Here is a 13289-nt window from a genome sequence, read left to right on the forward strand (position 1 = left end):
ATTCATTTGGGAGTACAAACCCACCAAACCAGAAAAGTTTACAAGCTTTTCACATGCACTTATGAACGGAAGTCACCAAACATTTGACTATGTGATATTCATTGTGACTGCAGCATCACGCAGGACAACGATAAACTTTAAACCTTGCAAAGCCATCAGCAGTGGCAAAATCATATTTCAGATCTACCTCAGAGAATTCATCTAGAGATTTCCAGCACCTCCTGAGTTTGAGCACATATGTAAAGGAAGGGTTAGAATGTATGGAGCTCACAATTGTCAGTGGCACAGTTGAGAACCTCTGGGTAAGAATCAAGGGACAAACAAACAATCATCATGGGAATCTATGGTACACTTCCTAGCCAGGAAAATCATGACAATTAATTATTGTTTGAGGAACTGAGGGACACTTCTGAGTCAACTATCCTTGTACAGCTGACACAACCCGGGCCAGAAGACTCTTAAAAAACCAAAATGAAAACTTTATGGAACAGGTCCTTAGGAAGCCACCTGAGAAGGATGTCCTCCTTGATCTGCTGCTTGTTCACAGAGAGGAGATTGGAAGCCATTTTGGCCACAGCAACCACATAGGGATTAAGTTTAAAATTTCTGTTGACAGGAGGAAAAAGTGCCAGCAAAAACTCAACTCTGGACATAAATACAACAGATTCAGGCTGCTCAGAGAACTAGTGATTAAGACCCCTTGGAAAAATATTTTTTCAGATGCTGGTGTCGATCAGTGTGGGTCACTTTTTAAGCATTAACACCTAAGAGCACAGGAGCAGCAATTCCAAAATGTCAGAAGCCAAGCAGGTGGAGCTTGGGGTTGACCGAACAGGGGGATCTTCTCTTGGAAATAAGGCAAAAAGAAAGGTGAAGGCCCAGTGAGAGCAAAGTCAGGGGAAGAGATGCTGCTTGCCACTGCAGGGAGAAAATTTGTACAGCCAAAGTTCAGTTGGAGTTGAAGCTGCCTTGAAATGTAAGGGACAATAAAAAGAGTTTTTCAAAATTCATTAATCACAAAAGGCTGTGCAGAAATAACATTGTCCTGTTATTTAATTAGGATGGTCACCTCATAAACAGGGACAGAGATGAGGCAGAAATTTTAAATGCATTCTTTGCCTCTTACTTCAACATGGATGACAGACCAAGGGAGTTTCAGTGCCCTGAGCTGGAGGACCATGACTGGCAATGATCAGCTCCCAGGTGACCCCGAGCTTGTGGATCTCTACAAATCTGTGGAGCCTAATGGGTTTAATCCTAGAATCTTCAAGGGGCTGGCTGATGTAATTGCAAAACCTCTTTCAGTGATGTTTGAGAAGGCTTGGGAATCTGGAGAGGTCCCAGCTGACTGGAAGCTGGCAAACATTGTCCTGATTTTCAAGAAGGGCAAGAAGGTGGACCACAGCAATTACAGGCCTGTCTGTCTCACTTCAGTGCCTGGTAAAGCTATGGAGAAAATTATCATGAGATATATTGAAAAACACACAGAGAACAGCACTGTCATTAGTCACAGCCAGCACAGCTTCATGAGAGAAAAGTCCAGCTTATCAAACCTGACTTCCTTTTAGGACAAGGTAACCCACCTAGCTGATCACAGGAAGACAATTAATGTAACAGTTCTGGATTTCAATAAAGCTTTTGGTAATTTCTCCCATTGTATCCTTCTGAGTAAAATGTACAACATAGGGCTGGATAATCACTGCATACCCTGTATTTACCACTAAAGTAACCATTCTTTAAAGACTTAAGAGGAAGTTTCCATCAGCAGTTCAGTATGAACTATTTACTTATTATAAATAAATACAGAACCCTTCTGAGCTTCAAATACACTGGCAACATACCTCCATTGACTGCAGGGAACTCAGTATACATTTGGGAAGAGTTTGGTTGTAGGAGTTTAAAGCTTGAAGGAAAAATCTAAAGGAACCAAGGGAAATCACGAATATTGAATGGATTCCTGATGCAAATGTATTCTTTTTATTGAATTATCTCCTCCAGGGTTTATTATGGATGCATATTTTTTTGTTAGAAAAAGTTCTTCAAGATTTATTTTTTTAAAGACAAAGAAAGAACCATTCCATGAAGGATTATAAAATTATCTTCTATATTAACCTGCTGTTGAGACAGAAATTTCAGCCAAGATTATAAGATGGTTAAGGAGTAGTCATCTCTACCCACTGAATTTGAAATGTTTTAGGCTTCAGTGGGTTATGGGTGCCTCAGGCTGTAAGATGTTCTGCCACATTCACATACATCTCACATCTCTCCTTGCAGGCTTGTATTCTTGGGGGATGTTAGGAGATAACAGCAACCTATCAACAAGACCTACCAGTAGCAGCCAAAAATCTGCTGCTGACAGTTGCTATGACCAACTAATCAATTGTAAAATTAGGTCAGCTGTTTTTTACCAGCTAAAAAAGACACAATTACATCACTGGGAAGACAACAGAGAAAATCAGCCTGTGATCCTTTTGTTAAGTACCATTAAAAAAATAGTTCAAATTTTAATTTTATCTTCCAAATAAATGCCCTGTGCTCCTATATAGACACTTCAATACACAGGTATGGAATAAAGGACAAGATAAAATGTATGACTCAGAAATTTGGCTTGCTGAATGGATTTAAAAGTGCCAAATATGAAATATGTATCCTTGAGACGGAGTGTAATTAGCACCCAATACTGAGAATGTTGCTAACACCAGATCTTTTTCTGTTTAACATGGCTCATCATACCTAAGCTTTTCTCACTAACTTGCAAGGATCCTATCTAATTAATAACCCTCTCTAAGCAGCCTGAGCTTTTAATTAAGGCAAAACCAGTGCTTGCAAGGCATTGATCTAAGAAGGTATTCAATCAAACACACCTTACTTCTTTGGTGGTCTTTGGGGAGTATTGTCTTCAAGTTGTTAGGAGAACAGAACCAGATTTTGGCTGTGACTAGTAGATGCTGCAATAGTATAAAAAAAATAATCACAAACTACTTGCAAAATCATCAGTAAGGATTAGCTAGCCTAATAATTTTACTACATCCACTATGCTGTAGAAACTAGTTGCTCATTATTTGGATAGGTGCACACTTTTCTGGGTGAAAAATTTGCTGGAAGGATGAGACCAGAGAGTGGTGATGAGTAGAGTTAAAACAACTTGGTGGCAGGTCACTAATGGTATTCCCCAGGGCTCTGTATTGGGGCTGGTCCTGTTTAACATCTTTATTCATGATTTGGATGCAAACTCAGTAAGTTTGCAGCTGGCACCAAGTTAGGTGGTTGATCTGCTGAAGGGTAGGAACACTCATCAGAAGGATCTGGAGAGGCTGAATTGATGGGCTGAGGAAAACTGTATGAAATTCAATCAGGTGAAGTGCTGGGTCCTACTCTTCAGTCACAACAACTCCAGGCAGCTCTACAGGCTGGGGACAAAGTGTCTGGAAGTGCCCTGCAGAAAGGGACTTGCAGGTCCTGGTTGACCATTGGCTGAACATGAGCCAGCAATGTGCCCAGGTGGCCAAAAAGGCCAATGATAACCTGGCCTGTATCAAGAATAGTGTGACCAGCAGGACTGGGGAAGTGATTGTCCCTCTGTACTCAGCACTGGTGAGGCCACACCTTAAATCCTGTATTGTTTTGGGCTGTTCACTACAGAAAGGATATTCAAGTTCTGGACCATGGCCAGAGAGGGGCAATGGAGCTAGTAAATGGTCTAGAAAATAAGTCCTATGAGGAACTTGGGTTGTCTAGCCTGGAGAAAAGGAGGCTCGGGGGGACTCCATTGCTCTCTACAACTACCCAAAAGGAGGCTGTAGTGAGGTGGGGGTCAGTTCACTTCCATCTCAAGTGAAAGGATGAGAGGAAATGGCCTTAAATTCTACTTGGGGAGGTTCAGATTAGATATTAGGGAAAAAGTCACCGAAGGAGTGGTTATGCACTGGAATCAGTCCAGGGGGGTGATGAAGTCACAATCTCTGGAAATGTTTAAGAAGTGTCTGAGTGTGGCACTTGGGGATATGTTTTAGGGGTGATTATGGTGGTGCTGGGTTGTTGGTTGGACTAGATGAACTTGAAGGCCTCTTCCAAACATGATGATTCTCTGATGATTTATCACTGCTGTAGAGTCTTGAATATACTTTTTTTTTTCCCATCCAGATGCAATCTCTCTCACCCAGCATCCACCTGGAGTGCACCAGGGTTTCCATGACTGTTTTCACATCATCTGCCTGGCTAACAATTATCTTTTCATTGATAATTCCTTCCCAGCTGAATACTCCTTTACTTCCTCCATTGTAGTACATAGTCCCTTCTCTATCTTCAGTGATTTTGCCAGTGTCCCCAGCTCTTTGTACTCATGTACTTTCTACAGATTGTTTGCAAGAGGGAGGGCTGAGTTAGAAGTCTTCTTTTTCAGCTTTTCCACCTAAACACAGCAAAGGCTGACTGTTAATAAATGTATCTACTCTCCATTTGAGTGCTCTGGGCAACATCTATGTAGCACAGTATACACTAGACCAGATAAGAGCGAGGAATATCTGGTTAACTGAGTGGGGGGCATCTTAATTCAATCTAAAAATTTATGGAGAGTATGTTTTAAAATTTAGTAATTTGACCAGATATGTTCAGCTTTAAAGCCATGACTCACATTTCTGAATTCTAAAAATCATCTACCTATCATTTATCAAGGCTCTGTTGCTTGAAGGCACCAGAATTTTAAAAACACATGGGAATATTTTCTGCCAAGATCCTGGCTTGACCATATTATTGAATAAGCCTTGTAATAAATATAGAAATTAAACAGCTCCTTTGTGTGCCAATACTTTATTACTTATCACAGATTAACAGATGCTATAAATCCTGTGTAGACTTCTAGGACTATCATTGTCATCAATCAGTTTTACCCCTTTTAGAAACAGTATGTGCTCATCCCTGCATTCTTGAGCACAGTGTATGCACTGGCCTAGTATCTCTTCTAATAGTGAGGTAAAATATAAGTATTAGTACTTCACAGAATAATATTTTAGAAGGAAAACATGCAAAAAAAAATTGACTGAGCTTACATTGTGAATATTATACTATTTGTTCTGTCTCTCAAGAAGAGTTAAAAAGCTAAGCATCCTGTATAACATGAACACAGGCTTAAAATAAAGCAATTAATCCAGATCAAAAGACTAAGCTCCTGCAGGAAAGATAAATTAAAACCAGTTTCAAATTGAAGATTAATTGCATACTGCTTGTATTTGTGTGAATTTATATATTCCTTGCACAGTAGCTCAGATATTTTCAGTCTACCTTTAATTTCATCAAGCAGTCATGTTTTTGTCTTAATGCTTACACTCCTCAAATGTTGTACGACAATTTTAAACAATTCATAATCCTGATATAACCTAAAATAACACTAAGGACTCATACCATGCCAAAACTGATGTACCTGATATCATTTCCCACTGGAAGAAAACCTCTCATGCCACCGAAATTTACCTAAGTCTATGAAGCTTATAGATTATTCTAACAGAAAATAGGACAAAAATAGGAGAGATGGAGGAGAGATGGTACAGTCCACATAAGATAAGAGACACACTTTTTAATGTCTATCCTGGAGATTTAATATGGGTACCACTTTGCTAACAAAGCCATTTCCATTTCACACTAGGAATAAAAGGATTGCAAGGGCTCTCAGCTGAATACTAAAAAATGCAGTGTAATAAATACTAAGCAATTATACCACAAATCTGTACATTCTTCTTTAGATTAGTTCCTAAATGTAAAGTTTTGCCACCTTTGCCAACACTAATAATTTTCAGTCCTCTCTAGAAAGAATATGAATTCTAATGAAACACTTAAAAAAATGAATAAATCATTGAGTTAATCCCCCTTGATAATGCATGTGCTGAAAAACTTAATTCCTAATTTCCATTGACACACACACAAAAATGAAATTTTCTTTTCATTAAAGCTAAAATAGCAGATGTGAGGTGTTTTTATTAAAATTGATGGCAAGCAATAAGTTTTCAAAAGGTTCTAATGCTATATATGGTATGCAAGGTATGAGCAAATCATCCCCATGGGACTGAGTTGTGATGCTAGTTTCCCAGCAATTGTTAGTGATTAAGGTTTTATTTTCTCCATTATATTAAAAAGTGAGAAAGGAAATAGCAGCAGTAACACAACAGCTCAGGCCTTATTATCATATTCTTTGCTCATGAAACCTAATGAATGTCATTGACAGTCATAAATATCCAGAGGCAAGTGTAAAAGTAGAAAGAGAAAAATCTTAAATTTCAAATTATCCAAAGAATGCAGTAGAAAAAACCAGTTCATTTAATTTTTGTTGGTTGTGTTCGTGTTGAATATTAAACTTTCCTATTAGGCAAACACCAAATCCCCTCATCAAAAGAAAAACTAAGATACATATTTGCACTAGGGTGTATGAATAAATCCATATAAAAATCAATCAGAATCAATCATAGAATCATATTGGTCTGGCTTGAAAGAGACCTCAAGGAAATAAATAGAGCTCCATAAGAAAAACACCAGTTTTACCAACATTATACAGGGACTTGAAAGTCTAATTTGAACTTCAGCATATTTGTATATAGAATATACATAGACTGATGTTAGAGAAAATGTAAGGTTACATTAAAAAGGATTCAAGTGTCGAAACAGCCCTCAAAATCTTCCCTGAACCTGTCATAGTTACAATTTTAGCAAAATATTCACTACTATCTAAATTTTAATTTTCATACATTTTAAGATACAGAAAACCAACTTTGATACTTTGAAATTTGTGTAACCATCAGGCTGTTGTCTGTTCTGAGTATTTTACATAAGCTGAAGGCTAAAGATATATTTAAGCACTACCATATTGCTTTGAACAAATCGAGAGTTACAATGTGAAGAAGCAGAACTCCACTTTGTAGCTGAATATATGGCAAATATGGTGGGAGGGAAAGAGGTATAAAACAAAGCATTTACAAGACTATGTGGAATAAAAACATCTCAATTCCACTTCATTCTTATGTAAAGTTTTTATTTCAGGGTAATATAATCAAGATGACAGAGTTGGCTAGTGGCAGGGTTCTGAAAGAACTCCAGATTCCTGATTTCCACTCGATTTCCTCCACGTTGAAACACATCACATCTTCTTCAGAAGAGTAATCGTATCACGGGGAAGCAGAACTTCCAGAGGCAGAACTTTCTGTCACTTCAGCAAGATGCTTCACACCTCACACTTTGATGAGCAGATCAGCACAAAGAAACATAAATTGAACATAAAATATATGCCAGCTCATTCTTTCCTACCTAGAAATATGTCCTAATAAATTACCCATATTTGAAATGAGGGTTTAATGAAATGAAGTGTAAAATACAAACAGATCCCCATTTCCATGGCAAATTGAATCCTTACTGCTTTATTCCAGAATGGCCATAAAAATACTTTCAAGAATCTTTAGAAACATATTTTAAATTATTCCCTTAAGCCTACTCAGATCTGCCTTATGATGAATGTGGGAGGTTGAGTGAGAGCAGTTTATATGCCAAGGAGCAGGAAAAAAATGACAAAGGACATATTTAATAATAGGAAAGAGGGTGTTAGTTACACATTCTTATGGTTTCTTTTGCCTAAGTATGTCTAATGGCTCTGTTCTTACACTATAGCCAAACAGACATTTTTGTTATGAAAGGATACCAGTGGTTATTTGTATTGTCTTTTGTATCTTTTATGGTGTCTTTATCACTTTAAATGTCAGTTACAGGCAAAGCATTTTACTAATCACAATATTTTAAGAGGTTTGTCATCAATAACTGTAATGTAAAATATTATTAACTAGGTTGATTTTGCTGCCTATATCCTGGAAGTTTTGTATTCCCCTAATTATTTTAAACTTGCAAGGAACAACAAGAATTTCCTTGGTCAATATAATTTTTAAAAGCATGCTTGTCTTCATTGAATACTTCTATCTACAGAATGCTTTCAAATTAAACTGAAGTACAGATATTCATAGGCTCTGTCACAGTTCTTTAAAAAACACGTAAAAGATTATTATTTCAAACAAGTAACAAAAAATTCACTGAGCAAGTATGCTCGAGTGTTTATATTAGCACAGCTTGATTGGTTCCAACACACCTTCTCAAAACACCACAGCTGCCTATCAGGACAGCTGTGATCTAGGAAAAGACCTGACCTTCTGAAAACCACACCAAGGGAATATCTCACATGTGGGAAATGAGCCAGAATCACAGAGGTAAACATCATGACATCTGAGGGACATTGTATTAGCTCAGAATCCAGCCTTACTGACTGCTGTCCAACGGGGATAACACACAGACCTTTTCATACCACTGAACATTAATTAGGCTGCTACCAGTTATAAATATTAATAACATTGTATGTTTTATTCATTTCTCTAAGTGGCAACTTTAGGATTCTTCCCATTTCACATGGGCCTCAAAAAATATGTCACACCAAAATGTTTTAAATTAAAAAAAAAAAAACAAGGTAAATTTTTTTCTACCTTTATCATAAAGGAAAAAAGTTATGTTAGTGTCACTGCACTGGTAACTACACTCTCTCTTCTGAGAGATGATTCCTGCTGTTTAACGGCTACGCTTTCTTCCCATATCTTTGTCAACCACATAAAGACCGGGTTACCTTTTTGATTTTCAATGCAAGTAATCTCTAGGCAGTCCCAATTTCCCCAATATTGTCTCAATTCTGCAAGGTCCTTTTTAATAGATTGCATAGAGATTGCATGTGTCTTTATTTACTGTGAAGCAACTTCATATAGTGGCCAATATCACAGCTTATAACCTGAACAAAGCAAATTATGCCTTCTCACTTTAATATAGTAATTCCTACTCACAAAAATAACTTTTATGTCTGGTGTCTTCTTTGCATCTCTAGGATTTAATTCTTCTGATAGCAGGTCATTGCCTATTTAAAATTATTTCTTTGGATGTCACAAGACATCCACTCCAGAGCATGTTCTCTTTGGTGGTTGTTTAAAAGGTTTAAAGCAGCAAGCTGAAATTTTAACATATACTTCTTGGATGCTTAAGATGGATTCCATTCAAGTTGTCTGAATGTACATTTGTGTAACAGAAGGTAGTACTGGAGAACTGATATTTCATTTCTGCTTCAGCTGTACTCATAGCTCACAGATTTCTGAGCAAATTAATTCCTCTTATTTTGCTTATTTTGCAGAAGATAAACTCATTTAAAGATTTAGTCTTAACAGCACAGAAGCCTGCAGCTCCCTACACAGGATAATTGAACTGCAGAATAACAAGAGTCAGAGAGTATTTGCAGAAAAAGAGACGCATATCTCCAAAGCTAGGAAGAAAGGTACTCAGGGACAGGAAAAGCTCATGATTTCTCATAGAACAGTCCTTTTTGTAGCTCTCAGGATGGGCTGCTGGCTGCAAGGGTCTAGTAAAAGGATATTTACCAATAGGTAGGTAACTATCACCCTGGATACAAGAATGTCCAGAAGCAGGATTCAGAAGAGTGTCACAATACACTAACAATACAATACATTAGCAAAAGCCAGAAACTAGATTAAGGAAGGAAATTTGGTGATTCTTTTTTTGCTCAGTCTTTCCTACAATGTATTCTCAAACCATCAGGAAAATGCAGGAATGCATTACACTAAGCATCCAGAAATTAAACACAGAAGGAAATCTGCAGCCAACTACATGTGATTTCAAATGCCTTGCTTGAGAAAGAAATACTTACTAGGCAATTTGAAGTTCTCTTAGTCTAGGTTTAGTTGAAACTTCATTAGGATTAGTTGGAATGAAAGGAAACCAATCTTAACCAAGATGCTGAATATAGGTTCTGGCTGCATCTACTTTGCTTTATGGTTGGCCAGCTAGGCAATGACCCTGTTTACAGGATATGTTTACAGGATATGTTTACCAATATTCCTGAACTACTTGTAGGATGTTCTCTCTTGTCAAGCCAAGAAATCACCCATGCTTACAAGAGGTACTACACTCTTAAAGTGAAAAAAGTTTTGGATGTACTTAGGTAAGGCGAAAAAGCAAGGCAATAAGGAAGGATAAGAAATGCTTGAGAATTCCCCAATCTAGACACTTTATGCTTTGGTGATGAGAATGTTATTCAGAACAGAACTCAGAACTCAGTGGCAGCTCTCTCAGAGGTGTTTCTAAAATGACATAAACTATTTAACGTGGCTTAAATACAGGAAAATATCCTCAGATAAAAGGGTTATATTTCATACAATCTTTAATGGAAAGACTTCAACTATGAAATCTCATAAAAACTAAACAAGAGAAGGAGAAATTATTCCAGAAAAACAGTTGTTGAGATTTTGTGTTGGAATAAAGAAAGGTAGGGAAAACTGTGAGTAGCTGCTCCTGATATCACAGTCAGAAAATAATTTAATTCTCCTACTCAAGCATTGACTAAATTTGCAGAAATCAATGGGATTACTCACATAGTTACTCACCTCTACATGACTCAGACTATGCAAATCCACCCTAGACAATAAGTATACTCAATGGTATAATTCCACTTGTGCTTCAGACTTTAGTGAAATGTCATCCCTTTTTCCTGGGAAAATCTTTCCCTTACCAAAACAATTCTGTAACTTGGTGCCCATGTAAATTTTAAAACCTATAGACAGATAAAGATAACAAGAAGAGCCATTCACCCATTCAGTTTCTCATACCATCCCACCACAGCCAACACTTGATCCCAGTCAGAGTCATAGTAATGTCAAAGTGTCGCCCTGATTTTTTAAGATTTCCAAAGCCTTCTGATGTTTGCAATGTTGCACCAAACTTTCTCACACACTTTCTGTAAACAACTTATTGTTTTGCATTCTGTTATGGAGGAGGAGAAACTTGATGGACTCTTGGTTTGTGCAGTGTCCTTGGAGAGGTGGCACTTTCACTGTCTAATCCACTGTCACCTTTGGAAATCTATAAATGTTGGAGTCAGAAAATAAACTTCCCCTTTTTTCTGCCTTGAGAGAAACAGCGTGTTGTCTTGTGTCCTATAGTGACATCAAAGGACTCATGAAACAACTCCAAGGAAGAGACAGAAAGATCAGTTTGGAATAGACTCAGAACAGTTCTCAGCCCAAATATTCAGTCAAAACATGCAAACAAATTAAAAAAAAAAATAATTAAATGAAAACAAAATGAAAGAAAACAAAAGAACCTCAAACACAAACAAACCAAAAACCAAAACCAAACAACTCAAAAGACCAAAAAACAAAAAAATCCCCCGCCAAAAAAACCAAAACAAAACAAAGAACCACACCACAACCAAGAAACAACAACCAAATTGTTTCTCATTCTGAGATGTGCGAAGATACCAAAACAAAAATCTCAATTTCTGAAATTTTCAGCATTATCAACTGAAGGAAAATGCTCAGGTTCATGCTATGGCCCATAGAAAGAAGACAGATCTTCTCAAAAATCTTGTTGTAGGTTATACTTGGTAGAATTAACTGGAAATGTGGTAGCATTATTACAGAGAGATGGGTACACATTTGAGATGCACAGATTATTCTGCCTTTATTTACTAGATTCCCTGTGAAGCAAAAATTGGCACAAGGAAGACACATTGCTCTGATAATTTTAATTAAAGTTTGTAATGCATCAGTGGATACCTAAACCCAAATATCAAACTCATCAGCTGTTCTGCCACTACTCCTTCCCCTGAAACACTCAGAGCATATGAAATAGAAAGAGCTGAAGATCTAACTATAAACCTTCATCAGCTATAGAGCTGATTTCAGCTTTTTTTAATGGATTACAGCATATCCAGGAGCCCCTCTGTCATATGCTATTGGGAGCAGAAAAGGTTAGGCTCAATCTGCCTGGGAGTCCCTTCAAATATACACGATGGGAAGAGAACTTTCCCAGAGCCAAGCACTTTATTCCTGTCTCCTGGCAACTGACATAGAATTTCCTTGAATAAATGACTAATCAAATTGTACACAGAAACTCCTGCTTGGCAAAACATTTTATAAAGAGCAGACATATCTAAATGTCATGGCAAATGTTGCCGTTATCACAAGTGGTTTATGGTTAATGCCATGAGCACTGCCAGAACCTCAGGATTTATGAAAGATACCACACATGCTCAGTATTATATATCTTTCTCACTTTTCCTATGTTCCTCCTTAACTCCACATGTTTCTCACATCCCTTAAACTTGAAGGCATGCTACCCATTCCCTGATGCCAATGTCTCAGCTTGCCAAATGAAAAATGCATGTTTTATTCATTCTCTAGGGTTGCAACCATCAGGATACTGTGTGCCACCCTAGCCTCTGTGAATGAGCATGCAAAATCAGCTCCTAATGGTTGCATTTGTAATGCCCATATAGTATGCACAAACATGTGCACTATCGTCTCCTTCCCATCAGGATTTATTTCATAGATAGTCCAGCTGCAGGCTGGGAACAAGAGAAAAAACAACTGAAAACTGAAAACTTATTTACAGGAAAAAAATCTTGTTTACATGAAAGAAAACAAGTAGGAATTCCTCTTCTCTGTACATATAAATCCATTAAAAACTGGAAAGAACACAGGAAAATACCAAATGAAATGCTGAAGAATTTTGTTACCATAAAAAATTATCATTTGCCTTTCCTTAAAACAATTAGACAAATTCCTGCCAACATAATAAAACCTGGTACAACGTTGGTATATAAAACAAGGGTTCCATAATGCTTTACACAGAAGCTGAAACTGTGAATAAGGCCAATATAAAAGAGTAAACTTTTACATTTCTCCTCTGCTCTTTTCTTTATAGACTAGCCATTAAAGCCAATGTCATCTTTTTGATAGCCGGTGATTTCCCAGCACTGTGTCTGTATGTGATTGTTATGAATGAGTGTTGGAGACCTTAAAAAATCAAGGCCATCAGCAAAAGCCATATTTAATATTAAGTGACAACACAACAAAGTTTTTTGGCAAAATTCACTTTACTACCTACAGGAAAGTTAAGGCACATTAAGGAAAAACAAGCAACAAAAAACCAAACAAAATCCAAGCAATCAAAACAGAAATGAACTGGGAACTATTTAGGGTGTGTGTATATGTGTGTTTGTGTGTGTATCTTTAGGCGAGTGTGACAAAAGGACAAGGGCAAAGATAAAAAGGAATACAGTCTAAAAGTTTATCAGCACTCAAACTTAACAGTAATTTAACATAAATTATACCTTAAATCTAACAATTTAACAAAGGAGGACCACTTATATCTAACTTAATTTATAACGTAACAATTTAACACAGAAATAACACTTCACAGCAATTAACCTA

The 13289-nt window shown here is 37.1% G+C and overlaps 1 pseudogene; it reads left to right on the forward strand.

The window, feature by feature from the left end:
• Positions 1–792: 792 nt before the first annotated feature.
• Positions 793–7146, forward strand: LOC120509271 (annotated as a pseudogene).
• Positions 7147–13289: the final 6143 nt, after the last annotated feature.

This window comes from Passer montanus, unplaced genomic scaffold (genome assembly GCF_014805655.1).
Source record: "Passer montanus isolate IOZ18808 unplaced genomic scaffold, ASM1480565v1 scaffold50, whole genome shotgun sequence".
Classification (NCBI taxonomy): Eukaryota; Metazoa; Chordata; class Aves; order Passeriformes; family Passeridae; genus Passer; species Passer montanus.